Raw genomic sequence first — 18771 nt, 5'->3', positions numbered from 1 at the left:
GGAAAAAAAAAATTACCCTCCATTATTTCCTTATTACTCTGTTCCTTGTTTCAGTGAAATGTCCTAAGTGACTTTTCTGCAGTGATGGGCTTCATCCCCACTTCACTGAGCTGACCTGCCCTCTCCATTAAGGCTGTTCTTGAACTGCTCACTAATGCCTTCTGTGCTGCCTGCTGATGACAATGGTCATACTTCTTCCCTTACTCACTTGGCATCTCCACAGCTTTAGGTACGGTTGGCTACTCTTTCCTTACAGAACACTTCCTTCTCCTGGCTTTTATGGCACCACATGTGCTTGGTTTTTCTCTTACTCTGCTGGCTGCCTTTCCTTTATGGATCTTTCTTTCTATTCTAAATAAAGGACTATCCCAGGCCCTCGGGCCTTGGATTTCTTCACTTTCTTTCTTTTTTTCATTTAGCGACTTCAACTGTCCTCATGGCATCAAATACTCTTTCTATTATGATAACCTCTATATACTTACTTCCAGCATGGATGTCCCCAAATCTACGTGCCTCTCTGGCACCTCTGGATGGGTTTCCAGATGCTATTTTAAACTTAACATCACTAAAATGGCTTTTATTCTCTGCTGACCTCCTTATTCTGCTCCTAGTCCTTAGGCCCCATTTCAGTAAGCGTTGCCACCACACCACCCAGTTGCACAAGACAAGAATCTAGGCATTATTCTTATTTCTTCTACTGCCTTTATGCCAACATTTATCCCTCAGCAAGGCCTACCAACTCTACTTCAAAGTCTATCCTGCATTCTCCCACTTTTCTACATCTTTACTACCGCCCTAATCCAAGACACCATCACCTCTTGCCTGGAGGACTAGAATAGATTCCATATTAGTTTTCTATCCTTTAAAAAGATTTTTTAATTAAATAGGCTCCATGCCCAGCATGGAGCTCAATGTGGGGCCCAAGCTCACGACCCTGACAACAAGACTTAAGCTGAGATTGAGTCAGATACTTAACCGACTGAGCAACCTGGGCGCCCCTTAATTTTCTATTCTTATCTTCTTATAATCCATTCTGCCTATTGCAGCAAAAAAAATATTAAAGTATCTAGATCAGATTATGGTCATGTTATTTTCCTGACTTAAACACCCTCCTTGTCTGACTTCTTCTAAAACTTGGAAAAAATCCAGTCTTTAACCCTTCTTGGAAAGCTCTCATTTCATGACTCCTCCCTCCTTCCCTGGCTCAGCTCTTAGCTTCATATCAGCAACAACTCTTGAGCCATACTAAGCTTCTTTTGGCTCGCTGAAATTGGTTCCTACTGTAGGTGCTTTGTATTAGCATTTTTCTCTAGAATGTGTTTGCTCTTCCTTGATCTTTTCATGACTATTTCTCATCACTCAGATCAACTTTAATTTACCTTCACAGAGAGGCCTTTCCTAGACCACTCAATCCAAATTTACGACAAGGTCACTCTCTTACATCCTCCTGCTTTACACCCTTGCATGACATTGATCTCCTCTGATAATGTCCTTGGCCTTGCCTCTTTCTCTGGCATATCCTGGTACCTAGGACATTTTCTCAAATGTGGCGAACTCTCCCTAAATATTTGTTGAATGAAAATGAGAACAGAAATGTTCTCAAGCTGAATATTTACCTAATTTTCCTTTCATTAAAAATGGTATTTATAACTCAAACCTGAAAGTAGCACTCCGACGGTCTTCCACATAATCCACCCTTTTGAAGACAAAAGTTCAACTTTGATGAAGAGAGTCTTTTGTTCTTCATGACAATGAGTTGCTGAAAAGAGGAAGCAAAAGAGGACTTAGAGACCCAATTCACTACTAACTTTAGATAAACAATTGCTATTGCCTATATAAAAAGTTCTCAAAAATAATATGATCATTGGACTTGGCAGTTAACCAAGATTCATATAACCATGAACCTCCACTCTATTTTTTTCCACACCACCATTTTTTTGGGGGGGGGGTGATTGTGATGGAATTTTAAAAGAAGAAAAATTATCCAATATGATACATATTACACCACACTGAAAGCTGTACAAATTAGGAGACAGACACACATCCATTCTCCCTGGTAGCAGCTCATGGGTTAAGAAGAGAACCCCACTGAGATTAAGCATAAAGCAAAATCCTGGAAAATGCCATAATAGTATTACATCATTATCAAGAAAAGTGTGTCTGAGTGGTAGTAGCTGGAGACAACAAAGGGGAGTTGCACATTTGGGAAACCACGGACTAAGTATGGATTTGATAACCTATGTTACAATAGTCTTAGCATGGAGGCGTTAAGATCAATAAAGGATGATGCCATTTGTTTCAAGAACCCTTTTAGCTCAGAATATGGAAAACAAAACAAACAAAACTTTCTTCTATATCTTGAACAAAAGTCAGACGGGATTCTAATACTATTGTCTTTCCTAGTCGAGGAGTTGAAACTGAATCAAGCTTTCCGCTGATCCCTGCAAATGCTCCAAGGGCCCCACTCAGCCTAGAGGAAGAAAAATTGCTGATTCGGCTGGCATTCTGCAGGCAGCAGTTCAAGAGCCACTAATGAACTGATCAGCACCCCCTATAATTAGCCATTTGCTCTGAATTGCAGGCCACCAATAAGCTTTCCAGCAGCCTTTGGGAAGGCAGAAGGGCCCTTAGAAACATGACCCCGCCGGAGAATTAAAAGTATCTGAATGGATGTGCACACATTACTCGAAGGAAGACATAAATTAGTCATGCCATTTATTGAAGGACAAAAGAATCCCCAATTATCTTCTATAATCAAATATCTGTTTTGGACAATTGGAGAAACTGGATATGACAATGAGTCAATAATGTTCACACTGCTGAGTGGCCCTCCTGGTGAGTTTGTTGTGTTGAGAGTTTGCAAAAAGTGATTGAGGTGGATGATGTCACCACTTGTTTCTCCAGAAGAGCTGGGGTCTTTGGCTAAGAGAAGAAAATACTTGACTCTGTGATTGTGTATGTCACTAGTAGTTTGGAAGCATGTGTGATTTAGTCAACACGTATTTTCCTCTTTCTCAACCCCATGACTTTTCTGATCCTTAGGTAAACAGGTCTGTTGTCATTTTAAGTTCGAAATGAAGTGTGTTTGGCCCAAGATCTCTTAACTGGATTTAATTCAAATATTCTCTTCTTTCTCAGCTCCATCTTCCTCAGGCTGGCAGCTTGCAGGGAGGAAAGGGTGGCTGCTACTGCTTCTTTATTTCCCTTCCTTGAGCTTTTCCTTCTCTCCCTCCCCAGCTTGCTGGCTTCCTACATCTCTAGGGTAGGAGTCAGGGGAAGGAAGAAAAGTGAGGAGTGAGGAAGGTTCTCAAGTGGGATGCTGGTTGTGTAAACTGGCTTTGTATTCCACGGGCGTGCATTCCAAAGCTTGGACCTTTCTGGGTATTTCCAGAAAGTATTTCCAGGCTTTGCCCTCCTTTCCTCTTCTTCCCGTGCCAGGCTGATGAGTCTAGAGCACAGCCGGGAGGTATAGCTGTGGGCCACATCCAGCATGCGACCTGTTTTTGTTAATAAAGTTCTAGCGGGACAGAGCCCTACAAATTTGTTATAGCTGTTTTCATGCTACAGAGAGTTGAGTAGTCGTGACACACATCATGCAGCCCTAGAAACCTACATCGTTTACTATCTAACCTTTTCCAAAACATGTTTGCTGACTGCCTTGTCTAGTTTTGGGTAGTCATTTTCAACTCCTTCTAGAATAGTAGACAACCAACTTTCTCATTCAGCTTGTTGCTGTTTTCTTCCAGCACTCTGGAAAGTCCTATTGCTGACCTTACTTTGGCTTTCTCCCATGGTCCACATCTGTTTAAGGGAAACACTCGTCCATCCCTTGCTTTTCACTGTAGAAGAACAAGTGACCTGTTCCCAGACTTTTTCAGGCTTAAGGCAGAGTCTTGTGGGTAGAGGAGGGGCTAGGGACTCACGGGTTATCAATAGCTCTCTAACTTCTGCGTCAGTCTTTTACCTTTGCATATCTTTAATCTAGCTGAGCATCTAAACTTTTTATATATGGATTTATATTTCTTTAATTTGGTTTTAGATACAACTTTAGGGGCACCTGGATGGCTCAGTCAATAAGCATCTGCCTTTGGCTTGGGTCATGATCTCAGGGTGCTGGGGTCAAGCCCCATGCTGGGTCCCTGCTCAGTGGGGAGTCTGCTTCTCCCTCTCCCTCTGCTCCTCCCTCCCCACTTGTGCTCTCTCTCTGCACTGTTTCAAATAAATAAATCTTAAAAATATATTTCCTTTATAAATTCTGTACACTTACAGTGTGTCAACATCCTATATCTGTAATATGGGTACTTTAGTGAGACTTTAGTTAACATCCTAAAAAATATAATAATCTGTATAGATTGGCAAGTAGACATTTACCTACATAGTTAGATTAAAAGACTTTGATAAAAGGGTTTCACTGTCCCAAAATATTTCCCTATTATGGGTTGGATGCTCTACAACTTGGGAATCATTTCTTTGGGTTCTTATTCCAATACAGATAAGCTTCCAATACAATTCCAATAAGCTTTAAAGAATATATGCTTCATATGACATGAATTTACATGAAAGCAGAATTAGCAAAATGTTTCCAAGTTCCAGACCATTTTCGAATTAATTCAAAACCTTAAACACTTCCTTTAAAAAGTTCTCCATGTAGCATATGATAAAAAGTAATTTTCTGAAAGAAAATCATCTTAAATATATTTTTGAAGTTAATTTTGAATGTCATAATGCTCAGCTATGTAAAGATAAATTTTATTTTTCAAATTTAATAAATAAAAATGATAAAAGCTATTTAACTATTATTTTTAAAGATTTGTTTCAGAGAGTGAAAGAGCGCGTGCACACAAGTTAGGGAAGGGGCAGAGGGAGAGAAACTATCCTCAAGCAGACTCTCTGCTGAGCACAGAGCCCAATTCAGGGCTTATCCTGGGATCCTGAGATCATGACCTGAGCTGAAATCAAGAGTGAGATGGACTACTTAGCTAATTGAGCACCTGGGTGGTGCCCCTAATTTTCTTTAAATAAAAGTATAATATGTTAAAATATATTTTAATGTGCCATATTTTGTTCGAGGAGTAAACTTTTTAAAATGTAGATTGAAACTTAAAATTATGACATGAAAATAGATGAAAAAATTTTTTCAAAACCTGATGCTCACATTCTTAACATTTGAGCCACAAAAATTTACTGGTAAATGTTTAAATGAATTTATTTTCTCACTTTAATTATCTGACAGGACAGAAACTGTTAGGCTGTTATTTTTAAGCACATATCTGCAAATAGAATATTTCAGTGTACAAAGTCTCTATTCCCATTAAATTTAAAGTCAAATAGGGGTGTGAAAGTTGTTGTTTTTTTAACATTGATTTTTTTAAAAAATGCTAAAAACATCTTGATGCAGTATGTAACATTTTGATCAGATGCACATGACCTCTAAACCTGATGAAAAGAACCATGTGATGAATTTGCTGAATGTAATTCAAAGTTATGGCTCCACACTGATTTTAGTTTCAATGTTTTTTTTCTTTAACCAATAGTCCATTATGGGTAAGAGATAAGTGACAAAAAAATAAACACACTGTAAAACTGTATAGTGGTCAAATCCACCACTGTGGCAAGGGCTAGTCACCCTACCGTCTGCTGACAAAACAGCTTAAGTGAGCCTTGAGCTCATGTATCTGATCTGAAAAAGCAGATAAATGAAAACTTACTTAATTTGCATTTAGAGGTTTTCAGCTGTTTTATTAAAGATAAAAAAATCAATGAATTACTTTATTGATCTATGTTTTTAGAAGTTTCATGAGCCCCAATTTGAAAGCTCCCCTTCTGACAAGGGGGTGATTGTTGGCAGGGTGGGTTGGGGGAGCCTAGGGGATACTGGTAGAGGAAGAGGATGGAAGTATTGATGGCCTTGATGTGACAGGTGTGCATGAGCCCCTGGAGGTGTGGTTGGGAATCTGGAGAATAAGAAGTCTTATAATGGTAGAGCAAGTATTTCTGAACCATTATTTTTACCTGGAGGAAAAATACCAGATTCTTTATTAAAACAAATACAAATAGGGGCGCCTGAGTGGTTGAGTCAGTTAAGCATCTGACTCTAGATTTCAGCTCAGGTCATGATCTCAGGGTTGTGAGATCGAGTCCTGCATAAGGCTCTATGCTGGGCATGGAGCCTGCTTGAGATTCTCTTTCTCCCTCTGTCCCTCCCCCCTGACTTGTGCATACTCTCTCTCTTGAAAAAACTTGTATTTTGAAATTTGCATTCAAAAACAAATATACAAATATATATTTCAAAACACAAATATATTGTGGAACAGAAAGCAACATTTCTATAGAATTTCAAGGTGAAACATATCATCCCAGGTCTCCTAGAAGTTCCTGTTCAATTCAGAGCCCTTTTAGTGCAAAAGGGAGACTCTGAGGATTTTGGAGGAGGAGTAAATCTGGATCCAAATTGCCTCCATGTTACTTACTAGCCAAATTACCTGACCCAGGTAGACCTCATATTCCTCATTCGTGAATGAGGATAACTTAATTTTTCCCCCAGGATATCCTTCCCAAGCCACTCCAGCCTAACTTTAGATTTAAAGGGTAGAGTCTATAAGGCCAGGGGGCGGACTAGGAAAGTTTTTCCCTTGACTATGGGATGATGACAGATAGAGCTCTGGGCTGAGAATGAGTGAGGAGACCTTGTCCTAAAGGGTAAGAGAGAAGGAAGTGCATCGAAATGGAGGGATCCAGAGCCAGAGCACTGCTCCAGAACCAGAAGTGCATAAAAACACAAAGCCAGAGCATGGGCTGTAAATATGAAGGGTTGGGCACCACTGCCTAGAACCAGCTCATCCTGCAGCTCTTACTCTAGGTCTCTGGGAAGCAGTAGGTGATGGGGTGGACTGTGCCTGAAGTAGATGATGCAAAATGGCGGCTCCAGCCCATATATATATATGTTTTGTTCAGCCCACAGAGCTTTGTCTTTTTTTTTTTTTAACTGAATCACTTGGCTATTTTAAAAAATTTCAAGTATTGGCAGGAAAATCAGACTTCGTCATAGTCACTGCCATTGCCCTCTGTCTCTTCTCTCCCAAGAAGTCACCGGTTTTAGTTGTGTTTCTACTCTTTCACCTTGTTCATTTTGTCTGTTTACCTTACTAACTTGTCTGGCCTCCAAGGCATTTGATTCGACCCTCAGTTTAAAAGGACAGGGAAAGAATGGACCAGGCAAATACTCCCCTAGATCTGTTGTAGAGACTGCTTAGGAGAACATGCAGCATGCCTGGGCAGAGCCTGGCAAGTGTGAAGTGGTCAGTAAACATGGGACTCACCCCCATCTCCCTGGGCACCACCTTGCCTCGGGTGTATTTGGGGGCTGTCAGGAGGTCACAGGCCTGGGGGGAGAGGAGAGATTTCTGTCTGAAGCGTACACCACTTGGCGTTTTACAGGCGAGATAGGCGATGTCCTTGTGTTTGGCTGCCAGCACGAGCTGCTGGATTCACAAGGATTCAATGCTTGCAGGTGGCGGGTCAGGGTCCTCATGACTGGGGGTGTGACGCCCAGTGGGGTGTGTTTATGCCAGAGAAGCTGTTCAAGCAAAACTGTATGGAGTCCCGCAGTCACCTTGAGGTTGTCCATGTTCAGGGGCAATAGAAGGACAAATGTCAAGGGGAAGCTCAAACCGTTCAGTGTCACAATGTTCTTTCTGGTTCTGTCATTGGATCTCGCACTTCGCCTGAACCAGAGGAATGAAGGAGAGATCACCCTGGGCTCTGTGTTTACTCTCAGACATGAAATGGGCCTGTCGCCGGATCTGTCAGAGGGTTCCCCTTTGAAGAAACAAAGAACCTGCCATACCAGTCCCTCACCAAGGCACTCCAGGGACAAAGGAGCCCAGGGATGAGTCTCAACAGGTGGGGGACTTTCAGCCTTTCAGTCTGAAATGTGGTGAAGGGGAGTTTATAAAATGGGTGACGGGCACTGAGGAGGGCATGTGACGGGATGAGCACTGGGTGTTATTCTGTATGTTGGCAAATTGAACACCAATAAAAAATAAATTTATTATTTTAAAAAAAGAAAAAGTGCCCATCTCTTGAATATTTTCAATATTTTCTGGGAATATTTTTATACCTCTAGATATTTTTTTCCTCCTCCGGATTATGGTCTCGTCTCTTAGTAATCGAGTTGTATCGGTCAACATGATGACTGAGCATTTCATTCCTCAATTTACAAAGTCTGAAAGAGCAAAAACTCCCTCTTACTTATTCTGATCCCTAGATAATTCCTGCCTACTTTAAGGAGAAGACACAGGACTTCCTTTTGCATGCCAAGTTTTGTTGTGATTTTTAAGAACTATCTAAAAACCTGGTAAAAATAAAATAAATAAAATAAAATAAATAAAATAAAATAAAATAAAATAAAATAAAATAAAATAAAATAAATAAAATAAAAACTGGTAAATCTAGTGTTGAAAGCCTCAACGTAATTTGGACACATGCTATCCGGTGGCCCTAGCACGTATTTGCAGTACACTGGTTCTCACACTGTGCTGTGCAAAAGGATCCCCTGGAGGCAGCGACCTGAGGTTAAGTGTTCAACCCTCAATGGTCTGGGAGAGAGAGAGAGGGAAAAAAAGCCCGGAATTACAGCATTTGCAGGTTTTCCTGGTGAAAATACTTTTCCCAAGGCAAATTTCAATCTGTCAAGGTGGCATTAATTGCCTCACAAATTCTTAAAATTCCTGAGATGTAACACTGTGCTATTGGAAGTTGGTACTTACCAGCCCCAGTACATCACTGCGTGGAGGACTTGAGAAAACTGATATTTTTGGACTCCATCTCCAAAGATTCGGATTCAGCAAATCTGAGGTGGAGTACCTGGATGGCTCAGCAGTTGAGCGCCTGCCTTTGGCTCAGGTCATGATCCCAGGGTCCCGGGATCAAGTCCCACGTCGGGCTCCCTGCATGGAGCCTGCTTCTCCCTCTGCCTGTGTCTCTGCCTCTCTCTCTGGGTCTCTCATGAATAAATAAGTAAAATCTTAAAAAAAAAAAAAAAAAGAATTTGCCTTTTGAAGGAAGGCAAATTCTTCCAAGCAGAAGTGGAATTCTTCTACTGCATCTACCAAGTGGAAGGTGATGCTTAGAGCAGCATTTCCTCCATAGGTTTCGTGGAGCCCTGGTTTGGAAAATGATACTAAATGTGTCAGAGGGACAAAAAATAAGACTTCGGTGCTTAAATGCTGAGAAATGCCAAGGCGAGCAAAGGTTTTCTCCGGTGCAGGGTGTGCAAGGTGCTACATCAACAAGAGGGTACTGAGTACAGTACTAATGTATTTGATCCTAGAACTGTTTTCCCAGGCATGCTGTTCTGGGTGATAATAGTAGTATAGACGCTTCCATTTATGGAACTAGCCTGAGCTCTTGGAGTCCCGGGATGCTGTCAATAATTTTGTTTTCATAATACCCGGCCTGAGGTTGCGCCGCAGACTTTTCAGAGGGAAGTTGAGACTCAGTGAGTAGCAGGTGGGAAGTCCTTCTAAACAGAACCTTTGCCACCTGGTTCAGCGCCAGATTGAGGCGAGGGAGCAGAGCCAGAGCGCTTTAGCCTTCCTGATGCTCGTGGCCGAGAGGAATTTGAATTATTCAGTCCCCCAATTTCAGAGCTAGAAGAGGCCTCCGAGAGCACAGGCGGAGCAGGTCAGAGCTGGAGGGGCCTGGAGAGCTCACCTGCTCAAATCCTCATTTTCTGGCCTATTAGGAGGTAAAAGCCCCCCAGGGGCACTAGGCACCTCTGCCTGGGTGGAGGCTGGGCCTGACACCAGCTGCAGCTCTTTTATATTGAAATCTCTTCCCTTTCCTGGAGAAAGTTCGAGATCCCAGCCGCCTCTGATGCTTATTTGGGGGGAACAGTTAGGGGGCCCAGCGTCCACACGTTCTGATCTGTTTTGGAATAATCCCCTTGAATTAAACTGGTTAGCTGCAGCCTTTGAAACCCTGATGAGGGCAGCCTGGGGGACTCAGCGGTTTAGTGCCACCTTCGGCCCAGAGTGTGATCCTGGGGACCCGGGATCGAGTCCCACGTCAGGCTCCCTGCATGGAGCCTGCTTCTCCCTCTGCCTGTGTCTCTGCCTCTCTCTCCCTCTCTCTATGTATCTCATGAATAAATAAATAATCTAAAAAATATAAAGAAAGAAACCTTGATGAGTCAGGGGTGTTAGATTCCGATAACCTATGAGGGAGGAAGGTGCCAGAAGTCAAGCCATCAGGGTCACAGCAGCTCCTGAGGCACAGGCCCCACTGGCCAGGCCAGCCCCCAAGGGCAAGGGCGTTTTCTGATGTTTTCTGATCTTACTCAGAGGGTCATATGGACATCGAACAACACAGCTGCGATGTGTGGCCATGGAATGTTCCAGATCTGAGTTACCCAAGACAGTACGTCCCTCTGTACCCATCAAAACAACACGGTCCGCTCTGCATTTTGTGGTCCTCGTGCCATCGAAACCCAATTGCAGGGGTGTGGGGGTCACAACACAGAATTATTAGTCCCTCGTCCCCTGTCGATACCTCCCTGCCCCTTGCCTGTCCTCGCACAGTAGCCGTCAGCGACTCAGGAGGCACAGGGGTCGGGAAGTAGGGGATACACCCAAGATCCCCATGCCCTGCTCTTGGGCCTCAGTGGTGGGTCCCGTCAGGGGAGCTCATGTGCCAGGTGTGTGGGCCGGGACACGGGGGCAAGGCACCCGCCCTCGTGAAGCCAGCTGTCCGTGCAGGACACGGTGTCGGACAGAACAGAACCATCTATTTAAAATTACCATTTGTGATAAAGGCTTTGAAAGGAAGGAGCTTGGTACCGCGAGTGTGTGGAGAAAGACATCGTGGTCTAGACCAGCCTTCTCGATCCCTGCAGGCCAGAGGGTCGGCTCCCCTCTCTACCCCATCATGGACCCAAAGCGGTGGCACTTGGTGTCATAAGCGACTCACCACACAACTTAGGGGATGCTTGGCCTGGTCTTTATCCTCTTCAGCGGGATCAGTCCACCGATCGAGTGCTTGGACCCCACAGTAACAGGAAAATTCTAGAGAAGCTTCTAGGTGCTTCTCAAGTTGTGCATTTATTTCATTGCAGAGAGCTTGTGGACTGGCACTGCACTGTGGCCTGTGCTTGGACTAGCCCTGACCTAGACTCTCAAACCAAGGAAGGCTTCCCAGAGGAGAGGAGTCTTGCACAGGGATCTGGAGAAGGGGGGGAGGGGGCAACGAGGATGAGCCAGCTGGAAAATGCCATGCCAGGCCTGTGCCATCTTCCTGGCTTCTTCCTGGAAAAGGGAGGCTCTGGAAAGATTTTTTTAAACAGGGTGCTGCACTGCGGGTGGCACAGGAGGGGGCAAAGGGTCAGAGTAGGGACACTGGTTAATAGACCAGTTAGCTGGAGTCAGGGTGGGGGCAGAGGATGCAGGGGGTATGGGACGTTGAGAAGGAGAGTAGGGTTCGGTGGTAGAGTGGGTGGCGCTGAAGGACAGGGACGCTGGGAGATGGCTCTCCCAGGAGCTCACCCGTCGTCTCAATTCCTCACTCCGATGCAGACCAGGACCACCGCGTCCTTTCGGTTCAGGACCCAAGGAGCCCCTGCATCCCCATGGTGGCTTCCCGGCAGGGAGTGGAAGCCAGTTCCCCTGTGCCGAGGCCCAGTGTCAATATTTTTAGATGCGCTTCACAGCTGCCATTCCGTCTCCTTTTGACTTTCCAGGTATGGCACGAGTTGGGTTCTTCCTCTGTGTATATGTTCTCCGCTGTATGTTCCCTCGGGTTTTCCCTTGAAGCATTAGTTCTAGAAAATATTAATGGGTACTGGATGTAAAAGGAATCCCACCAAAGAATCCATCTGGAAAACCTTGCTAGGCAGAGTCAGATGATTTTTTTTTCAGTGCAGGACTTCTCAGAGCATTTAATATGCTAATATACATCTTCAGTTTCTAAGAGGAGAAACAAAAATATAGCATTTCCAGCTACAGTGTCCCAAAGATAGTGTTTCCTTATTTAGTTATGGGGTCCTTTGCGCCAGGAGCATCCGTTAGGCTAGTGTGCTTTGGAATATTCTTTGGGAAAGAAGGCTTCACAGGGACTAGAGAAGACTTATCCTCAGTCCTGGAAGATCAGTTCTGCTTCACACGTTTTGAGGCAAGAGGAGGTTTTTGTTCTGTTTTGTGTCACCATCGAGGCTCATTTCATAAGGTGCTTTTACTGAAATGCTAAGTGAGTCTTTGGGACAGGGACCAGCCCTGCCCCAGATCCGACTAAGTTTGTAGTTGCTGCTCTGTGGCGAGGACTGCCCTGCCACCTCTAAGTGTCCATCGGGGGTGATATGTCTGGATCAGGGCCTCTCAGACTTGAAGGTGCAAGGGACCTCTGGGGATCGCATTAGGGATACAGGTCCAGATGCAGCCAGTCTTCGTGGGGTCTGAGATGCCAGGTGAGGCCGGGGCTGCAGCGAGCAGAGCACCCCCGGGGAAGCAGTGCTAGGTTTCCTCGGTTCTCAAAGGTCAGTGCGCCCGAAAAGGCCCCGGCCCACTTTCTACAAATGCCTGTGTCTGGGCTTCACTTTTGGGATTCCCATTTTGTAGGTCTGGATTTTTTTTACCTTGTCCCTTCACCCCCATACACTTCAGTGGACGTTTCTGAAAAATAAGATTACCCTCTTCCTAATCACAGTACAAGGACCCAAACCGGCCCGTTGACCTTGTTGTAATAGTGTCATTTAATCGACAAATGGCAGTCACAGCTTTCGGCTTGTCCCAATAATTTTATTACCGTGTACACTACCGCCACCTTCCGCACCCCCACCCCTGCAAGAGAAAGCTCTGGCCCAAGCCGACGGGGCCTGGTGCTTACCATCAAAGTAGCCGAGGCCTAAGACCACAGGAGGCAACGGGCTATGGTGGGAATGGGGGGGTCTCCAGGGCGATTGCCGGGCCTGAGGCATTTTAATTAGAATGTCTTCGAACCACAGTGGTGGACTAAGTCACCCGTGGCCCCAGGTCCACACCAGCTACCGAGTCCTTGGAGCGTTAGACACCCACCCCCCACCCCAAGCATGTGGTTTCCCGTCCATGTCCTGTTGGGCTTTGCCACAAAACAGATCCACGGTCCCCGATGATGCCCAAAGGGGAACCTGTCATCTGTCCAGGTGAACAGGTAAGTGCTGGTTATAAAGGGCAGGTGACCTTGTGAGCTTTTAGGCTTGTGCAACGCGAGACAAAACAGTGCTTTTGTAAGTACCTGGTTGGTGCTGCGGCATGGTAAGGATCACGCCCAGAACACTAGGCCGTGGCCCGTCTGCAATTGGGAACGAACGGGGCCAGCCTGGGACCCAGGGGACCCTAGGAAAGGAAACACGAGCCGATATCAACAGATGTCTGCCCGGTCTGCTCAGGGGGGTCTGGGCCATCCCAGGCATCATGCACGCAAACAAGGACCTTTGTGGGTCCCGGCCCGACACCTGGGCACGAGGCACCTGCCTCTCAGTGCGGCCAGGTGGCAGGCCCACGGCTCTTGCCTGAAACCCCGGTGCCTGGATGCGGAATCCAGATGTTTCAAGATTTCAGAAAAGCAATACGGACCACATACTACGCGTGACGCGCTACCAGCAGAGTCGGGGGCGTGCCTCGTTTCACCAAATACGTGAACAAGTCTGCAGCAAAACTGTGAATAGTCACAGTCAAGTGCAATAAACAAAGACTGCATCAGTTTCCTCACGAGTCCCTGCGAGGGTGCCCAGCGCGTGATTTAGGTCAGGTCAGATTTCACTTCCAAAGAACCTGTGAAGAGTTTCCAAATTTTGAAGACTTTCTGTGTCTTGGAATTGCAGGGAAGGCCTTACGGAGCCGCTCAAGGATCTGTTACTATAGATTTTGGTCTGTAGAGCTCCATGACCCAGATTTTTTTTTTTTTAAAGAGTGGCAATTATGAAAATCAGGAAAACCAGATGAAAGCTGGGGAGCACGATAAAATACAGAACACTGGCTTTCCGTGCGTTACGACAAGTAGCACCAGGCGGGTGCCTTGTCAGGAATCATGTTGGGTGCTTTCCGTTGATTATATCGTGTATTACACTTAAGAACTTTCCGAGGATAGTACTTTTTTTTTTTTTTTTAATCAATGAGAAAACTGAGGATCAGAGAGGTTAAGTAACTTGCCCAAGGTCAGCGGGCTAATAAACAATAGAGCTGAGAGTAGAACCCGTGCCGCCCTGACTCCAGCGAACTGTAGGCACTGCACCCAGGCCAAGGCGGAGGGCAGGGCTTTTTGTTTAATTGTGCTTGAGTGGGTAGTGGAAATGTCATCAGCTGTGCTGAAAAATAATCAGATAACTTCTGCGCTCCTACTTCAATTTTCAACATTTCGGTCGATTCATTGATCCAAGGCCTACCATCCCCATTACATATTATTACCACATTGAAACAACGTGTGTTGAGCTTATGGAAGTGATTCACTGTGTGTGTGTGTGTGTGTGTGCGTGTGTGTGTGTTTTAACATTTATTTGTTTACTTTGAGAGAGGGAAAGAAAGAGAAAGGGCATGAATGGGGAGGAGAGGAAGACGAGGAAGAGGAAGAGAATCCCAAGCAGACTCTGCACCCAGCATAGAGCATGAGGAGGGGCTCGATCCCATGACCCTGAGACCACCACCTGAGCCAAAATCAAGAGTCAGACGCTTAAACAATTGAGCCATCCAGGCGCCCCTAGTGTTATTTACACTTAAGAGTAGATGTGGATTTAAAATTTTTTTAAAACTCGATATACTGAGGGCTCCTGAAGAAGCAAGCAGCTGCTGCCCAAATATAAAATAACCCAAGTTCAATTTAAATGAGGTCATTATCGAGCTCCCATTTTGTGCCCTGTGGTTCGCTCACACTGGAGTCACAAAAATGAGTGAGGCTCTTGGCCTAAAGTCACTCATAATTGAGGGGAAGACAGACCAGTAGACAGTCACATAATTATGTGCGAAGAGCCACCCGGGGGACATGAAGCAAGGAGCCGCGTGGGGAAGAGCCGTAGTTGTGTCAGCAGGCGGGCGCGACGTAGGTCAGCACACAGCCGTGCCCTCAGTGGGCTGCTGCGGGTTTGGGTTGTTCCATTAAAAAGTAGTAACCGCACACTTTCTGAATGCATGTGCGTGCGTGTGCGTGTGGCAAAACCCAGCCTTGATGGTGAAATGAGGAAAATTATCAGCCCATTTTAAATTTTATGTATTTATTCATGAGAAACAGAGAGAAAGAGAGAGAAAGGGAGAGAGGGGCAGAGACACAGGCAGAGGGAGAAGCAGGCTCCATGCAGGGAGGCCGATGTAGGATTCGAACCCGGGACTCAAGTCACACCCTGGGCCAAAGGCAGCGCTAAACCGCTGAGCCACCCGGGGATCCCCTATCAGCGCATTTTAAATTCTGGGTTATGTTTACATTCCCCAACGCCCAGCTTGATCAAATTCCCCCTCCCACCCTTAGGTCTGCGACATAACCTTCTCTCCCCCTGCTCCTGACCAGCCACATGGGTGCTCCTCACACGCTCTCGCCCCGGGCCCTTTGCACTTGCTGTACTTGGCTGCAGTAGGCTTCTCTGGCGGCCTTCTTCAAGGTCTGCCTCAGGGCGCCTCACCCCCATCACTTTCGTCACCTGCCATTCTGGTGCTTCTTCCTTGTGGGGTTATTTTATTTTACTTATTATTTTTGCGCTGTGCTCATCACAGTGGGGACGCATTCTGTACTTCAGTTCTGTGCCTGTTTCCTGGTTCTGTTTATGCGACCATAAAGAATAGCTCCCCCAGGGCGAAAGTTTTGGTTTAATTCACTGCGCACCCCTGGCTTGGGGACAGCATCTGGCGGCAGCAGGTGCACATGGGCTATTTGCTGAATGAGGGACTACATTCCCACGGTCAGCCGGGCCGTGGCTACTCAACTTGGTGTCGGCCGGGGGTTCACTGGAGCTGTCATCCTGTGTCAATAAGAAAGAAGGCCCAGGAATCCCTGGGTGGCGCAGCGGTTTGGCGCCTGCCTTTGGCCCAGGGCGCATCCTGGAGACCCGGGATCGAATCCCATGTCGGGCTCCCGGTGCATGGAGCCTGCTTCTCCCTCTGCCTGTGTCTCTGCACGTCTCTCTCTCTCTCTCTCTCTCTCTCTCTCTCTGTGACTATCATAAATAAATAAAAAAATTAAAAAAAAAAAAAAAGAGAGAGAAGGCCCAGAGGATGCGAGAGCTTCCCCAATCCTTTAGCCTCTGCCCCTAGGAAAGCGCTGCCGTCGGTACCGTCACGGAGGGCGTTGTCTCAGTGCATGGCCTTTATGGACGCTGGAGAACAGCTGGCTTCACCACGAGGTAAGAGTCAGACCATGTAAACTGGACACCGAATAAGGAAGCCATGCGTTCCAGGAGCTAGCTCACAGCCTCACGGAGAGGTCTTCCCAGGTGGAAGTACTGGGGAAGACACCTCGACCCAGCATATGACCCCCTCTCTGCCTTACGGGGTGGGAACCTGTCTTGTGACTGTCCTAGAGCTCAGGAGGCTGGCACAGGCCAGTGCACGCTGCCAAACTCGGAAGGCATTGAAGAATATGCCAGATGCAGGGTTCAGAATGAGAAATGCATGTCACACGGAGCAGAACTCTCCCCCGTGGGCCTTCAGCAGCTCCTTCTCTCCCTGTGGGCAGACGCAGGAGCTCACAGGACCTTGGAGGTCCTGTTGGTCAGGATGGAGTCTGATGACATGACTGCCCAGGCGCTTCAGGGTTCAATATGCGAGGGTCCAGTCCCTCACTGGGGCTTGCTCTGTTGTAGACCCAGGCCCAGGGGCCCCCTTTCTCTGCTACATTACCCTAGCAAGCCTCTGGCACTCTCTCCAGCTCTCCCTGGATGCCCAGCTGCCAGCAAACGCTGTTTTTCTTTTGATGCATCAGCCCCTTCCAACAACACAGAACCAAGTCTTGCTCCGGCCTGTGAGCGGCTTTGGTGTGTTAAGGTAACTGCAAATCCCTAAGGCCTCTGTGGATTTGACAATTTAAAAAAAATTTTTTTTAAAGGTTTTATTTATCCGTGAGGGACAGAATGAGAGAGAGAGGCAGAGACACAGGCAGAGGGAGAAGCAGGCTCCATGCAGGGAGCCCGACGTGGGAATTGATCCCGGGTCTCCAGGATCCCACCCTGGGCCGAAGGCGGCGCTAAACCGCTGAGCCACCTGGGCTGCCCGGAGTTGACAATTTAGCTCTGAGACAGCAACCTTGTTCTTAATTTCTTGAAGAGGACTTCCCCTCTGGCTTCCAAGTACCCTCTGTGATTTCCAAATTAACCCCAAATTAAACTAATCGTCACTGTCCTCTTTGCTTCCCCCATGTCTTAATACCAGAAAATGCTTCTGGAAAACAAACGCCTTCTATCAGGATCACATTTGTGGCAGCACAAAGGTGGCTTCTAGGATGTATCCACATGCAGGCAAGTTGGTAATTTAAAGTTGGGACCAAAAAAAAATAAAATAAAATAATATAAATAAAGCTGGGACCTTTCCGTGTGAGGGTTTCTGGGCAAACCGACTTGATGCCAGGGCACTGAGGGTCCTAGAACTTTGTTGAAGAGACATCTAGTGGGGCTGAAGGAGAAAACTGTCACTCTGAATTCTCAGTCCCGAGGCCTGGAAGATTCAGTGCCAACAGGGACCTCTAGTGTTCTGCAAAAAAGGCCAACTCCATCATGCTGAAGGTTCTTTAGATGCGGGTTCCTAGTGTGCAGCTGTCAAACAGGAGTGTGTTTACTCACACTTTGCTGTTCTATCCATGACATACAGAGGCAAAGCCTATCCGGGATTTCTAGCTCGGTATTTTTAAGTGGATGAATTTAAATAGCTTCTCTGTTCTGGAAATGTTTTCCATGGAGTGCCAGGATACACCGTCCCCACCACCCTGTAATGCCATGGATTCACTCAGTGTGGGCCCTGCGCGGGCCTGGCTCAGCACCACTGGGGCATGGCTACTTTTAAGCCTTAACTGCACTATTATTTTTCTTCCTGTTTTTCACATGAAGAATCAGAGACCTCGGGAGGTTAAGTAACCAAGCTTAGGTAACAATTAAGTGGCAGGGCCTGACCTTGACCTCACATCTGAGTCCGAGGCCTGTGCTCGCTTTTTTTTTTTTTCTTTCTTAATCAAAATATTTTTTTCAAAAATATTTTTTCTTAAGCAACCTATTTTTTATAAATAGGTTTTATTTATTTATTTTTATTTTAAAGATTTTATTTATTTATTCATGAGAGACAGAGAGAGAGGGAGAGAGAGAGAGAGAGAGGCAGAGACATAGGCAGAGGGAGAAGCTCCAGCATGGAGCCTGACATGGGACTTGATCCCGGGTCCCCAGGATCACGCCCTGGGCTGAAGGCGGGGCCTAAACCCCTGAGCCACCTGGGCTGCCCTCTTAAACAGCTTGATTGAGATTTATTTACTTTTTATTTTTATTTTTGTTGTTATTTTATTTATTTATTTATTTATTTATTTATTTATTATTTATTTATTTTTTTTTGATTGAGATTTAAGCCACATATAATTCACCCATTTAAAGTGTCCAATTCAGTGATTTATTATATTTATGGAGTTGTGCAACCATCACTGTGATCTCTTTTATAACCTTTTTATCACCCCAAAAAGGAACCCTGAACCCCTGAGCTATCACTCTCTAAGGTGATCAGTTTTTTTAAAACCACTTGGTTGAGGTATGATTGATATATTAAAAAAAACAAAAACCAAACTGTA

Source organism: Vulpes lagopus, chromosome 5, assembly GCF_018345385.1.
Source record: "Vulpes lagopus strain Blue_001 chromosome 5, ASM1834538v1, whole genome shotgun sequence".
In the NCBI taxonomy this organism is placed as follows: Eukaryota; Metazoa; Chordata; class Mammalia; order Carnivora; family Canidae; genus Vulpes; species Vulpes lagopus.
Note: the sequence above shows the minus strand (reverse complement) of the source record.